This window comes from Haliotis cracherodii, unplaced genomic scaffold (assembly GCF_022045235.1).
Source record: "Haliotis cracherodii isolate W230 unplaced genomic scaffold, xgHalCrac1.p SCAF_1, whole genome shotgun sequence".
NCBI lineage: Eukaryota > Metazoa > Mollusca > Gastropoda > Lepetellida > Haliotidae > Haliotis > Haliotis cracherodii.
Genome location: NW_027266264.1, coordinates 60,331,136 through 60,348,277, shown reverse-complemented (window position 1 = coordinate 60,348,277; position 17,142 = coordinate 60,331,136). Strand labels below are relative to the sequence as shown.

Here is a 17,142-nt window from a genome sequence, read left to right as displayed (position 1 = left end):
CTAAGTTTATATTTAGATAAACGTTAGATAAAACCCATATATGTGTTTGTATTAATGTCAATGTTGTAAAGTCTTCTGCCGGGAACGAAATGTACATTCATTTGTATCAAAGTATTTGAAATGAAGCAAGGTTATCCGCCCATCTTCATGTACTCAACAGCCTTAACTGGTATACTCAACATCATTCACTGATACACTCAACATCATTCACTTATAGACTTAACAGCATTCACTGATATACTCACCACATTCACTAATATCTTCAACAGCATTCACTGATATATTCAACGGCATTCACTGATATACTCAACAGCATTCACTGATACACTCAACATCATTCACTTATAAACTCAACAGCATTCACTGATATACTCACCACATTTACTGATATACTCACCACATTCACTGATATACTCAACAGCATTCACTGATATTCTCAATAGCATTCACTGATGTACCAGAAGCATTCACTGATATCCTAACGACATTCACTGATATTCTCAATAGCATTCACTGATACACTGAATAGCATTCACTGATATTCTCAATAGCATGCACTGATAAACTCAACAGCATTCACCGATATACTCAACAGAATTCACTGATACACTCAACAGCATTCACTAATAATCTTAATAGCATTCACTGATGTACCCAGCAGCATTCACTGATATACTCAACATCATTCACTAATATTCACAACAGCATTTACTGATAAATTCGACTCGTGAAGATTCGGCGTAGAACACGTCTTCAGCAACCCATACTTGCCATAAAAGGCGACTATGCTTGTCGTAAGGGGCGAGTAGCGTGGATCGATGCGCATGATGTCAATCACTGGATTGTCTGGTCCAGGCCCCCGTCATATAGCTAGAATATTGCTGAATGCGGCGTTAAACAACAAACATACAAACATACACTGATAAACTCTACATCCTTCACTGATATACTCAACAGCATTCGCTGATCTACTCAACAGCATTCAGTAATATTCACAGCATTCACTGACATTCTCAACAGCATTCACTGATCTACTCAACAGCATTCATCGATATACTCAAAAGCATTCACTGATATACTCAACAGCATTCACTGATACACTCAACGGCATTCACTGATATACTCAACAGCATTCACTGATATTCACAACAGGATTTACTGATATACTCAACAGCATTCACTGATATACTCAGCAGCATTCACTGATACACTCAACAGCATTCACTAATATTCACAACAAGATTTACTGGTATACTCAACAGTATTCACTGATATCCTCAACAGCATTCACTGATCTACTCAACAGTATTCACTAATATACTCGACAGAATTCACTGATATCCTTTACAGCATTCACTGATCTACTCGACAGCATTCACTGATCTATTCAACAGCATTCACTGGTATATTCGACAACATTCACTGATACACTCAACATCATTCACTTATAAACTCAGTAGCATTCAGTGATATACTTAACATCATTCAGTGATGTTCACAACAGCATTTACTGATATACTCTACAGCATTCTCTGATGTTCTCAATAGCATTCACTGATATTCTCAACAGCATTCACTCAAACAACGCAACCCTCAACTTAGTGTAAATATACTCTTATCTGTTGATTACATAACGCCACTGTTTGCCATTTAATTAACTATTGCTCACAACAGACAACTAGGTCTGGTGGTTTATCTCGATGGCTTCGTGGTCCGTGTCTTCATGTCTCGATGTCGTGTTTGTTGCTCATTCATTCAGTCAGTGATTTGCCTGGACCAGACTTGACTACGTAACAGGCTGCCATGATATAGTCAGTGAGTGAGTATGGTTTTACGCCGCTTTTAGCAATACTCCAGGGGGACACTAGAAATGGGCTTTACACATTCTACCCATGTCGGGAATCGAACCCGGGTCTTCGGTGTGACGAGCGAACGCTTTAACCACGCGGCTACCCGATCGCCCCCTACCATGATATAGATCACCCCCTACTGACTGCCGAGTGAAACAACGAAGAAGCAAGGAATGTGTTATTCACTGTACTTGTACAGGAAATGTCCAAACCTAACAGCCAAGGTTATTAACATTAATTATGTCAGTTTTGTATTGACTTTCAATTCGAGTAAGTTGAAAAAGGCCTATCAAACATGTTTCCTTCTGTATATCAAGTTGTGAAGGAAGTGTATATGAATACTGAAAAATAAAAAAATTCAAGAAAACTGATTATCATTAATAACGTCAACAATATAGTGGTCGTCGGTCGATGAAGTTGAATGAACCTTTTAACGGTTTTCTGTTAGATATATTTAGTGTAAATCAAACATACTATGGTCAGTATTTGAAAAAAAAAACATATCCCCTATGTCTGGAAAGATACTTCGTGTTAAATTATCATTTATTGATACGATTTGATTTCAATATGCATTTGCATTAGAAAGTTATTTGTATTGGGAAGTATACCACCCAAGCTGCCTGTAGTACGTTAGAAGGTTGACAGTCACATTGATAACTCATCCTGTCTGGTACCCATTCACTGGTAAGTGAACAGTGGCAGATTTCGAACAAAGTCACTTGCTACATGTGCTTTATATTTTTTGAACAGTGCCGCGAGGAATTTTTATTTCAAATTTTTTAATTGCAGAGATGGGCGAAATTGGTGAAATATTATATGTATAAATGCAATGTGGTGCATTATGGTTTGCTATAAACTTGATCGTGTGTATCGGTATTGTTAATACTAAATTGCAATAACAAATGCTATTTTTAATATCACAATTGGCTAAATTAATGCTCGAAAAAAGTAATCAGGACAAACAGTAATGGGAAAAAACAGCTTTTGCTAAGATAAATATCAAACAGGGAAAAGAATAACATTTTTTTTTCATTTAGATTTTAAACTTCTGCGTGTATTTTAGGCAGAATTCACACACTGGCATTTAAAATCGGTAGAAGAAATAATAATTATTCAAATAAATGACTTGAATCTAAGGTTCCGTTCTTCCAGAAAGCCATGTGTTTCATTTGATATTTTTTGTCAAGCATAATTTAACGGGATCTGTTTTATTATGTGTACTCACTGACCAGCCTGAGTATATTGATGAAGCAATACAAGTGTATATAAGTGTTTAAGAACTAACAACAACAAACAACAACCTTCACTGACTTTGAACAATCTCGGTCATCGTTAAATGGATCATGTTTTCTTAACCATTAGAAAAAAAAACAACCCAGATAAAAAACATAGAATCTTTTCAAGAGACTATGCCTACTGTTGGGAAACAGCACAAACATAAAACCTTCAACCTTTAGTCTACTCCAATCTGTTGATTTATAAGGCCCTTTAACCCTCTTGGAATTTGTCCACAGGAATAAGTGTCATAACAGACCACTAAGTTTTGTGGTAAATATCGATGGCTTGGTTGTCTGTGTCATCATGTCTCGATGGCGTAATTGTTGCTCATGCATTCAGCCAGGGGTTTTCCTGGACCAGACACGATTACGTCACAGGCTGTCATCATATAAAATATTACAGAGTGAAATACCAGACAAACACTGTATTTATCAATGTATTCGTACAGCAAATGTCCCAGCCCTCACAAAGACAAAACTACTAGACCCGTGAAGATCCGGGGTAGAATAGGTCTTCAGCAACCCATGCATCCCCTAAAAGGCGACTATGCTTGACGTAAAAGGCGACTAACATGATTGGTTGGTCAGGCTCGCTGACTTGGTTGATGCATGTCATCGTATCACAATTGCGTGGATCATTGTCATGATGTCAATCACTGGATTATCTGGTCCAGACTCGATTATTTACAGACCGTCGTCATATAGCTGGAAAATTGCTGGGTGCGGCGTTAAACAACAAACAAACAAAACTACTAATATCAATAAATGTCACTTATGTATTGAATGTCAATTCAAGGAACTGGAAAGGGTGAATCCTGAGAAATACAATTTAAAATGTGGGATGATTATCAGTTACCTAGATATGATAGTGGAAGTCAGTCGGGGAAGTTGAAGGGAACTTTAACGGTTTCCTGTTAGATAATGTTCAGTGCAACCGTCTGTACAAATGGTTGTGGAGGATATTGAGTGGTAACACTCTCCATCTCGAATGTAAGGAATAATTTAATCGTTGACAGTTTTAAAAACCTGATATTTACCCCAAACGTGATTCCAATTCGATGACGTATTGTAACGGAACTTACGTTCTCCATGTACATGGGCGTACGGAGGGAGGTAAGGTAAATGTAAGACGTCTTTTCATCTGTTCTTTAAACGACATGCTATATATTATCAATTTCACTATCTGAATGGTCTGATTTGACCTGGCACTGCCTCAGGTTGACATTTTGATATATATATATATATATATATATATATATATACAATGAGTGTCCTGGTTATTTGTAAATATCAATATCCCACAGCAATTGATATTTTCATTCCAAATTGTGCAAATTGATTTCTTCACATACATATCATGCTTCCGGAATGAAAAGGCTAACACTTTTGGCTACTATCATCGTCTCCAAAACAATTTGGTAAAATTGGTGTGTCTCATATGTTCATGATTCACCGTATTTTCAGCTCGCAATGTGCAATACTACAAGTCTGCCCATTATCCCAATCAGCATCTTGGAAGGGATTAAGCTTCATCCCACAATCGCCTTCTTCTGTGTGCTGTTGGGATCCCAGGAAACGGTTTCATCCTTTACATCTACACCAAGAAAATCAACCTCGCCATTTTTGGTTTCTTCATCAAAACATTAGCAGTTCTTGATCTCATCACCTCCATTGGAGTAATACCTTCGTCTTTGATATCGAAAGTCATTCCAAATATCAACATCTCTGAAATGTGTAAGTACATCACCTTTGTCTGTTACTTCAGTTCTTCCACAACAGGGATTATGTACGTTGTGATCGCTTTCCAACGGTTTAGGAAAATCTGTTATCCTCATAAATCTCAGCTTACTATGAATCTGGCAAGGAAAGTGACGCTTGTGTGTATCATCTTCTCTTTCGTCGCTGGCCTTCCTATTGTCGTCATAATGACAGCCAGCAAGTTACAAATTAAGTGGAATGTGAACAACAAGGAGGGTTTGGTCAAGGGTTTGACGTGTGACTACACTGAAACAGCTAAAGACATGAAGATAGCTCTGGCATTCTCCACTTGGATGTTTATATTCGTTGTGTGCATCATGAGCTCACTAACAGTGCTGTACTCCCAGATTGTCTTGAACCTGAGACGACATACTCGAGACATGAATGTGTCATTACCTTCAACAAGACGCCATAAAAGAACTGTTGCCGTTACAGCCATGTTTTTCAGTCTGACCATCATCTATGTCCTGAGTGTTATCCCACGTCTTGTCCAGGCATTGTTATTCAGCAAGACCATGACAAGTACTCAACTGACATTCACACAGCTACAGATGTCTGATTTTGCTGTCCAATTGCCCTATGTCAACTGTGTTGCTAACCTCTTCATTTACGGCTTCTCCTCCAAAAGATTCCGACATGAGGCCCTCTCTGTTCTATGTGGAAGACATGGCCCTGACCAAGCCGTGACTACAGATACTCGAACTCAGACGGAACTCAGATCGACACAAACCTGATCCGCTACTTTTGTATGAAAAGTACTCAAATGAGACCCGTGTATTATATCTACATATTCTCTGAACATAGGAAATGACGTCGCTGTTAATTAGAGGCTTAGATTTGACCTGGAGTGTGAATTAAGCGTTACTAATGGTTTAACTTCACATCGTATTGTGCAGTTACGTTTTGCAATAAAGGAAAGATGAATCAGTTACAACAATAGATTAATGTATTTATTGACTGAATGAAAAAGGAATATTTAACAAATTTTAGTACCACCTGAGTGAGTGGGGTTTTAACGACTCTTGGAAAAGTTTTTTCAGTTTTATATCATAGTGTGTCAGCGTAATGTTGGATTCGAAACCATACATCATAAGATTCGGAAAAGCCAAGGGGAAACAATTATGCACAGCTGCATTCAAAATTTATACCACCTATTACATCAAGAACCTATAAAGTGAGAAAAAATGCTTAAGGTGTACAAATACAACATTATGTTTGAAACAATGACAATGAGTGAGGGTGTGTCACTCGACATGTGATGTACATCTGATATACACACTTACAAAATTACATCCAATGTTACGTACAATGACAGTTTGCTAAGATAATTGGGCGTCAGGTTTTAAGCCCTCCTCCTCCCAAACAAAAAGCCCAACAAATACAACACAACGGAACATAAAAATATACAAAACGTAACAGATTTTATATAAAAAGATGTCTCCGCTAGACATGCCACGTGTCCTGATAATGTATGCTGGGCTTCCCTATACTTGCTGAGCTCTTGTTTGAGAGAATAAAACTGTTTGTCCCAGAGCATTGACATTTGCGTTGGCAATGAATCAGTTATGAAAATGGATAAATAATTTTATTTTTTTACTTCTCCTTCCTCAGAGCAGTGATAGAAGCATATCCTGCATGCCGAAATATCCAGGTCCTCAATAATATAAACAAGAAATGTTTATTGAACATGCAGATCGGTCCATCCTATTGCATGCCATACATCTGTGTCATCTGTGACATTTATGATATGGTTGTCTCTTTATTTGTTCCTGGTACAGACACTATCTGTGGGGGACCGCCTCCGTGGTCAAGAGGTAGAGCGTCCGAACGGAGAGCGGAAGGTCCGGGGTTCGCGTCATACCAAAAGACGTTAAAAGATGGTACTTGTTGTTACCCTGTCTGGCGCTATATAAAACCGTCATCAGTCCGGACTAGTACAAGCAGCCACACACACACGCGCGCGCGCATGCACGTTGTTATATAAGTGCAACAATCTTGGACGCGACGTTAAACCCAATTTCACCTCACCTCACCTATCTGTGGGTCTTCATTTCACTGTGAAGGCTACGAGACAATCATGCAGGATTTACATGTACATACATTTGCAAACATAAAAGGTTTTGGGAGTGTACGTCACGTGGGCGAGGCCAACCTAGCTGGGGAATAACTCTTACGTTTCTGCCATCTCGGACTATGCGCATTTGAAGATAACGGCCAGCTTGTCGCTTTGTCAGAAAACAAACAAACCCAAAAAGTATTAATTCCTCATAGATATCTTCAGCGGTGAAGGATAAATAGCCTTTGGTGCCATCTCGGACTATGCGGACTATGCGCATTTGAAGATAACGGCCAGCTTGTCGCTTTGTCAGAAAACAAACAAACCCAAAAAGTATTAATTCCTCATAGATATCTTCAGCGGTGAAGGATAAATAGCCTTTGGTGTATACATTTCGCAACTTTTGAGATACAATCGAGCATGGTCTTTCTACCTAGATTTCAAAGAGCGCCATACAAATCTTGTTCAAAAGTTGTTTGATCAAGGTTCATGGCTTCAGTAAAGCTTTCAAAAAGTTTTATGGTAGACACGAGGAGGACGCATCAGTGACAAAAATTATGTCCGATACAATTCCCTATTTTGACTTTTACCATAAGTTCCCATGTTTTTTCAGGTAAACAATTGACTTGCCTTTGCATGTGTTTGGAAAGGGTTTTATCGTTGAATATTCATAGATACCCAGACAGCCGATGCAGATATGTTAAAACTATTTATTGACATTTAACTGAGTTCGAAAGCAAACAGAAAGAACTCCAATCGTGACGACATTAGCTGGTGAAGGCTGAAGAGACGCCTATCCATCGTCATGCTCAATTAAATTATAGATAAGCATTAGTATTTATAAACAACACACCTTTAGGTATGCAGAGGTTCTAAAAGTGTGACAAAAAGTTGGCAGTGCAATTTCTTTATCAAAATTCGCAAACACATAAAACAGAAACGTCTGAAGTTTGATTAGGTTATCCATAATTTGATCTATGTGATGTTTCTAGTTAATATTAAAAAGTGCATACTGACATTGACATGCAGCAACACTGAATTGGATAATGAGTGCAATTATTGAAAACGGGTTTTGATGATGATGGTTGTTTGGTTGATTGGTTTGTTGTTTAGCGCCGCACTCATCCATATTCCAGCTTTATACCGGCGGTCTGCAAATAATCGATTCTGGACCAGACAATCCAGTGATTCATATCATAAGCATCGATCCATGCAATTGGGATCGGTGACATGCATCAACCAAGTCAGCGAGCCTGACCACCCGATCCCGTTAGTCGCCTCTAACCACAAGAATAGTCGCCTTTTACGGCAAGCATGGGTTGCTGAAGACCTGTCCTACCCCGGATCTTCACGAGTCTTTGATGATGTCAGAAATATGTAAAATATAAAACACAAGGAAATGGATCCATCATTATCAGTAATGTTATGGTTGTGTTGTCTTGTGTATGCTATTATTAACATTGTGTTCTCTCTGCTTGTAAGGGAAACATGCAGTCAAAGGGAAACGATTATTATCAACCATGCCCGAATGGCATTGGTTTTCCGTCGAGGATTTGTTGTTAATGTTCATTGTTGTTTAACGCCGCACTCAGCAATATTCCAGCTATATGACGGCGGTCTGTAAATAATCAAGTCTGGACCAGACAATCCAGTGATTGACATCATGATCATCGATCTACGCAATTGAGATACGATGACATGCATCAACCAAGTCAGCGAGCCTTACCACCCAATCCCGTTAGTCGCCTCTTAGGACAAGCATAGTCGCCTTATAAGGCAATCATGTGTTGCTGAAGACCTATTCTAACCCAGATCTTCACGTGTTTGTCGGTCGAGGAAGTTGACTAAATCTTAGAAGATTTGAAATACAATGCTTTTCCTTCTGTAAAACCAGTTGTGAATTTGTGCGTATGTAAGTACTCAGAGGAAATCACTATCTTCAAACAACTGGTAAGAATTGATACTTTCATGGTTATTTGTGCTGAAATGTTACATTGTTGCTTCAATCCAATGCATTTATGTGAATAATTCTTACACTTCTCTCGTAAACTTATTGTGAACAGGATGCTCAATAAACGCGATTAGAAGCTACCCAGTATCATATTTGTTTCTCTACCTTAAATGATTGGTCTGATATCATATATAAATATAAGATCAGAACATCTGTGTTTGGCATGTACGCAACATATACATGATATCTCCAGCTGCAGGTTTGGTCGTATTGCAGTAGGTTGCTCGCTTGTAAAGACAATAAATAAATCCCTCCCAATCAAGGGCTTTAAATCTCATAAAACCCTGAGAGGTAGTGTTTTATCTTACTGAAGAACTGAAAAAAACATCCCAAAGTAATTTATCAACAATGTTATGTTTCCAACACATTTTCAATGAACTTAGGGAACGGATGAAAAATGAATGTAACTGGCATTCATGTACTTAGAAAACAAATCTCTTAAAAGCATTGTGATTTATCAGCGCCTCAAGCAGCCTATTGGTACACGTGCGAAGGTTGCAATATATATGACTTAACTATAAGTAATATGTGTTGTTTATTACAGCATTCCACATATCTTAAATAAGCGTTGTCATGTGTGTCATGTAGCTTCCAAGCATGTGAGACCCATTTTACATGTGTTACCTTTACAGAGTGTCTCTGGGACAGAGGGCTATTGTGTAAAAACCTCCTGCTAATAGGTTATTTTAAGAAAAAAGATCCTGTCAAAACAATAAGATAACATCACTAGAAATTTTTTAACATGACAAAAGTTTGTATCTGTTGATCATTTTTTATTTGCCTTACAGAGTGACCATGAATAACGCCACCATTATCCACCCACGCACTTCCTGGGATAGGCTCAAACTTCACCCGTCAATTATCTTTTTCTGTGTGCTGGTTATGTTTGTGGGGATCCCTGGAAACAGCCTCGTCTTCTTCGTCTACACCAAGGGGATCCGAATTCACATTTTTTGTTTCATCATCAAAACCCTAGCATCCCTAGACTTCTTCAGTTGTAATGGGATATCTGCCTTTCTGCTACAAAAACTGTTACCTATCACAAATAACTCCTTCATGTGCAAGTGTAACTCATGGTTCCAATACTTCATCATCGCGACAACAGGCAGCCGGTACGTTTTAATCGCTGTTCAGAGGTTTGAGAAGGTTTGTCGCCAACAGCGTCCTCAGATCACTGAGTCTCTGGCGAAAAAAAATGACATTTGGTTGTGTCATCTTCTGTCTCCTGACAGGTGTTCTGATTGTTCTCATTGTGACGAGCCTTAAATTATTCGTCTTGAACCACACTGGCCTTGTGGAAGTGCAACTGTGTGATTTTACTGGTGAAAGTAAACGTATGAAAGTATCTCTACCATTTTCATCCTGGATGTTTTTGTTGCTTGTAGGTATAGTTATATCCCTTATCGTGCTGTATGCGTTTATTGTTTGCCACTTAAGAAAACATTACCTTAAGCAAATGTCCATAAATCACAAACAAACATTCAGAATCACCATCACATTTTTCAGCCTGACTGTAATTTATATACTTTGTGTTATGCCAAGGGTTATTTGTGCAATATATTTCAGTCTAACGTCAAAACAAACACATCTAATGGTGTAAAAACTTCAGATATTTGATGTCGTGAGTCATTTAGCTTTTATCAACAGTGTGGTGAACCCTTTTATTTATGATTTCACCACCAGAAGGTTCAGGTATGAGGTTCGGTCTCCTTTCTGTGGTGCGGCTGACCCGGACTCCACCTCGTCCTCTCAACCTCATGTGCGTGCCAATGAGATCATCACCGACCATATTCACAACTCTACGTCTCAGAGTGATTGCCTGCCAACACCTCGAACACAAGTCTACCATTAAGTGTCCTTTCATCTGCAACGTCTCCACTTCTCAATGTCCATTTTTCTGCAAGATTTCCTCACCTGTATGTATATTCTTCTGCACCATCTCCGTCACTGAATGTTCCTTCTTCTGCAAGATCTCCGACACTGAATAATTATTATTCTACAAAGTTTCGACGGCCAAATGTCCATTAGTCTGCAAGAGTTCTACGACTGAATGTCCATTCTTCTGCAAGGTCTTTATCACTGAATGTCGTCTACTTTAGTACATCTCTGCAGGGGGTATAGACGAAACATGTTTTCACACAGAAGATGCATTCATGTCTAAACATTGTTTCCGATCTAACCTAGGTTTGCTGTAATAGTAATAAATGTTGGCACTCAAAACGTAGGTTATAAAATTTATCTCTGAATTTCAACAAAGACTTGCAGATAACATTCATCAGGAGTGGCAGTCATATGTACAATCAGCATCCAAATTAAAAGTCACTGCTTAATTTGGACGCTGCCTGACCCCTGTACATCAAGTGGCACGTCACCACATGAGGAAACATTTTGAATATCTTCATGATGAAGAGTCAGGTCACGTGTGGTGTGGTGTGGTGTGGTAAGATTTCCAGTGAAGAAGATATGAGTATATAAATTAAGAATGATCATGGGACATCATTTGGTTCAAATGATATTTATTGGTCACTGCCATCATATTATTTATTGCCATTGAATATTGTACTAACACTCTGTTGTGTACACTAGGTCCTTTTACGTACATATTTCTGGGTTAAGCTATTGTTTCGATTCGGGAATCGGCCCCTTAACAGTCTTCTGAAAACGGAAAGTACTCAGATGCCAGTATCGACGTGTTTGAAGTGGAAATCCAGCAACTCGTGTCTTAACAGTCGACGAAAACGTATCACGTATCAGGCTTGGCCGTTTGCGTGTCATCGTGGGATGGCTTCAGTCAGTGTTATATGAGCACATGCTCCAGACTCGATCATTACAGCCATGATATAGAAAGAATATTTCTGACTGCAACAATGTATGAGTGCGATGACACTTCACCTCACCTCACCTCGCCTCACCTCACCTCACCTCACCGCACCGCACCGCACCGCACCGCACCGCACCGCACCTCACCTCACCTCACCGCACCTCATCTCACCTCACTTCTCCTCTCCTCACCTCACCTCACTTCTCCTCACCTCACCTCGCCTCACCTCACCTCACCTCACCTCACCTCACCACACCGCACCGCATCTCACCTCACCTCACTTCTCCTCACCTCACCTCACCTCACCTCGCCTCACCGCACCTCACCTCACTTCTTCTCACCTCACCCCGCCTCACCTCACCTCATCGCACCTCACCGCACCGCATCTCACCTCACCTCACCTCGCCTCACCGCAACTCACCTCACCTCACTTCTCCTCACCTCACCTCGCCTCGCCTCACCTCACCTCACCTCACCTCACCTCACCTCACCTCACCTCACCTCACCTCACCTCACCGCACCGCACCGCACCGCACCGCACCGCACCGCACCGCACCGCACCGGGATAATAAGGGCGAATCCGCGATTTAATATAAATTCCTTTAGATGAAATAGATCCCTGGAAATTCAGACCAACGTGCGTTTTGCTGTGTACTCCTTGTGCATGGACGCTCCAGTGTGTAAAATGTTAAACTCTTGTTAATCAGCGTATTCGGCGGCTAATACAAACCTCTTACTGGTATTCATAAAAATGTCTCAAGTGAATATCGAAGCCACTCCACAGTCCGCTCTTGGAAAAACATGAAATTATAACCAGCATTCCTTTCACTCAGTACATTTGAGGACGACAAAAAGTCCAGATTGTGATAAGACAGATTCGATTGATGTCCATGCACTCACAACAACATCAAGTTCGTATAATGTTTATTGCTTTCATGGTATCATATTGGACCTACTTCAATCTTCGTAAAACGCTGTCGTAGAATAGGTCTTCAGCAAACCATGCTTGCCGTAAAAGGCGACTATGCTTGTCGTAAAAGGCGACTAACGGGATCGGGTGGAAAGGCTCGCTGACTTGGTTGATGCATGTCATTGATCCCAATTGCGTGGATCGATGCTCATGATATCAATCACTGGATTGTCTGGTCTAGACTCAATTATTTACAGACCGCCGTCATATAGCTTGAATATTGCTGAGTGCGGCGTTAAACAACCAACAAACCAACCAACCAACGTAAAACGCTGTCATCATCCAAAACTGCACTGTGCGGGCCTTAAATCTCATTTACTCGGGGGCACGGGTGGCCAAGTCGTTTAAGGCCCCGATATTCGCTGTGCAGATTCGCGTCACATGGACACGCCGAAAACCTATGATCGTGGGTTCGAATCCCGGTACGCCCCGATTATATTTCTTGGTTTGTCAGCACCATACCTGTGCTCTAGGGTTTCATCGAAGTGGTAAACGCCTGAGGCCTGCATCACTTTGGGCTTTCATCCCACATTAAGCCGACACGCCGTGATATAACTGGAATATTGTTAAAAGCGGCGTTAAGCCCAACTCACACACTCATTTACTCACGCACATGTAACTGACGATGTACTGATTATTGTTATAAGGTTAAACTGCGTCTCAAAAACATTAGAAAATGGTAACAAATTAAACCGTTATAGCTGCAATGATTATAGTTATAGTTGCATTAGATATACACAGTTTGTGACAGAAAATGTTTTGATCGAAAGGAATTAATAGATAAAAGACAATTCACATTATCACAAGAGTATTCTGGACATTTCATATTTATCATTGGATTGGTTCCATGTTATGGTCGATTAGTTAATGAAACAAGCAGAGAAGTAAGATACTTTTCATTTGTAGCATCCGGAGTGAGTCACAAACTCAATAGAGAGATGATCAATCTGGCACGTAGGTTTCTGTATTTTTCCGATTACGACACACATGAGTTCATGGTCATATCTAACTTTTAACGAATGAAAATGAGGTATTGTGATATGTGACAGAGACAGACCAGGCCCGAACACTATAAAATTATACCTTCAACATGAGGAGAGGAGAGCGCGGTTTGCAATCGATCGAGTCGAATCCCGATCGATCTAAGTTCTCCCCAGTTAGTGACGAGCCTGGCCGGTTTGATCCTGTCGTGTATTGATAGATGGACTGAAAGTAACTAAAGTTATGTGAGTATAAAGCTGGTGTTGCGTTTCTTTATTATGCGAGTATGAATGCACAGTCATGGCTTAACTGATGACAAGGAACGACAATACTTTTAGTAACTGTAGTAGGGTCGCACTTGACACCCGAAAACAGTTACGACATTATTGTTCATCACATGGGAGAATCCAGAAATCAGTCAACAATAGCTGCTTACAAAAACACAATCAGAAAGTTTCCGTTACAACTGATATGCAGGTGCAGGTCGGCCTTGAGTGACAGTCGTCTGTTTGAATGAAACTGGTAATACTGTTTTAGGCCGCAGTCAGTAATGTTCCAACTATATCACGGCGGTCGGTAACCCCTTCCACATTCATAAGAAATCCCTGCAGAGTCGATTGTACGATTCCGACAATATCAGCATGATTCCGAACATGTGTTTATTAATCACTGTCAAATACCAGGTGTTAGGAAAAAGGTCCTGCCCAACCGGTGGCAACCGTCACAAACACATTTAAAGGCAAGTCAATTGTTCAACTGAAAGAAACACGGGAACATATAAGTCAAACTAGGGAATCGCATCGGACATCACTTTTGTGTATCCTCCCCATGTTTACCACAAAACCTTTGACACCAGTTTGAACAACATAATGTCATAGAGTTGTGTCATATTTTCTAACGCTGTGCACACCACTGAGTCAGAAAGTTACACTTCCGCATTCAACAGCTACTGAAGGTAAGGGTTAACTGCAAGGTTTGAGTGATTTAGTGAGTTGGGTTTAACGCCGCTTTTAACAATATTCCAGTTATATCGCGGCGTGTCAGCTTAATGTGGGATGAAAGCCCGAAGTGATGCAGGTCTCAGACGTTTACCACTTCGGTGGAAGCCACGAGCACGGGTATGGTGCTGACAAACCTAGAAACATAATCGGAGCGAACCGGGATTCGAACCCACAATCATAGGTTTCTGGCATGCCCAAGGGACGCAACTCTGCACAGCGAATCGCGGCGCCTTAGACGACTGGGCCACCCGTGTCCCCTGCAAGGTTTGAAGGATAAGTCGGGGTTAACGCCGATTTGATTATATGGACTGATTGCACCGCTGATTCGTGTAGGGAGAACGCCCGATGTGAGGCGGGGTCTTCTTTCACCAACCAATATTGACACGTCACATCAATATATGTAAGGACGAATAAAAACAACCAGGTCAAATTTATAAAAAGGACACTTGAATAAATGCATCTGTGAAAGATTTTATGGGTACTTCATTTTTAATAATTATTGGCTGTTGTTTAATGCCGCATTCATCAATATTGCAGCTATATGACGGCGGTTTGTTGTGAAACGAGCATGGATCACGCAATCCAGTGATTGACATCATGAGCATCGATCTACACAATAGGGATACGATGCAATGCCTCAACCATGTCAGCAAGCCTGACTCCCTAGCCTTCAGTCGTCAAGCATGGTTGCTGAAGACCGATTCTAACATATGTCATTCTTAGTTATCCTCTGGACGAACAAGGACATGATGGGCTTTTACTAGGGGCTATATTTCACACACACTAAAAAGACACTATCGGTTCAATTTAGAAACACCGCCTTAATTCTTGACGTCACGGCGTTGTGCGTAGACGTATATCAGGCTCTGTAAAGGTTAAGCCAGGTGAAATGGGGTTTAACGTCGCGTCAAAGATTGTTGCACTTATGAAGCGATGTGCATACACGTGTGTGTGTGTGTGTGTGTGTGTGTGTGTGTGTGTGTGTGTGTGTGTCGCTGCTCATACTATCCGGACTAGTGCCGATTTTATAGTGCTCGCTCACTGAGATACCACGCCGCAGTTTAACATGAATATCCCACTCAGATACAGTATACTGACTCCGAGCCGACCAATCCTCATTTAAGCCCATAATAACGAGCGACAGGCAGGTTTACAACAAGTACGTACCTTCTAATTGTCTTTCGGTATGACGCGTCCGGGGATCGAATCCCCGACCTTCCGCTTTCCGGAGGGACTTTCTACCACTAGACCACGGAGGCTGTCGGCTCCGTAAAGCCTCAAGTGAAAGTCTTATCTCGTTGATTGGCGCATACATGGCTGGTGCAGTGCGACAGCAGTGAGTTATGTTCTGGCACATGGTTACTGCGATGGATGAATCTATTGTTCGCTGACAGTTAACCTGTGTTGCCTTTTGTGTTTGCGCCCTATATTTTCGCATAACCGGGATAATAAACGTATATACGAGATTTATGTTTAAATGAAATGAAATGATATATGAAGACCGTGGATTCCACGTTTTGATATAGTTGAACATTCATGTTTATTGTTTTAAACAATTATATGCATTCTATATACCATAAAGTAAATATAATCAAACCATTCTTCCTGCCATGGTAGTAACGAGGCGACGTTTGGTTTGACTGTAACTGCAAAGGCAAACGTTCCCATGATTACGCCCGTTCTGAGATCCGCCAGGATCGAGGTAACATTGTTTTGAACGGTACTGTTTTCAGCGTCGTGACGTCTGTGGGAATCACGATCTCGCCCCAGCCTGTTGTCTCGTTAGTCTCAGTTAACGATCTTATGTTTCCGCAGTACTAACGCACTTTTAATGATATACTGGTCCTCGAGCGGGGACAATGCCCGTTATTATAAGATGTAGAAAGATCAATAAATATAGACTAATTAGTATTGTGTCCATTGTCGTTATGTGTCTAAATGTCAAATAGTCACCCAGAGAAACCAAATGAGATACGATACAAAATTATTGCCCATAAAAAAGTCTGAAAATGTATTACTTCTGAAAAACTATACCTTTCTGTGCTCGGCGTTTAAATCATGTCTTATTGTCACAACATAACGTTCTGTTTTGATAATTTTTACATAGTTTATGAATTATACATTGTGGACTGACCGCCTCCGTGGTCTAGTGGTAGAGCGTCCGCCCGGAGAGCGGAAGGTCCGGGGTTCGATCCCCGACCGCGTCATACCAAAAGACGTTAAAAGATGGTACTTGTTGTTACCCTGTCTGGCGCTCGGCATTAAGGGGCTAAAACAGGGACTGGTCGGCTCGGAGTCAGTATACTGTGTCTGAGTGGGGTATTCATGTTAAACTGCGGCATGGTATCTCAGTTAGCTAGCACTATAAATCGGCATCAGTCCGGACCAATACAAGCAGCCACACACACACACACACG

The 17,142-nt window shown here is 40.7% G+C and overlaps 1 pseudogene; it reads left to right on the top strand.

The window, feature by feature from the left end:
- The first annotated feature begins 4,597 nt into the window (after window positions 1–4,597).
- Window positions 4,598–5,619, top strand: LOC139456538 (neuromedin U receptor homolog nmur-2-like; annotated as a pseudogene).
- Window positions 5,620–17,142: the final 11,523 nt, after the last annotated feature.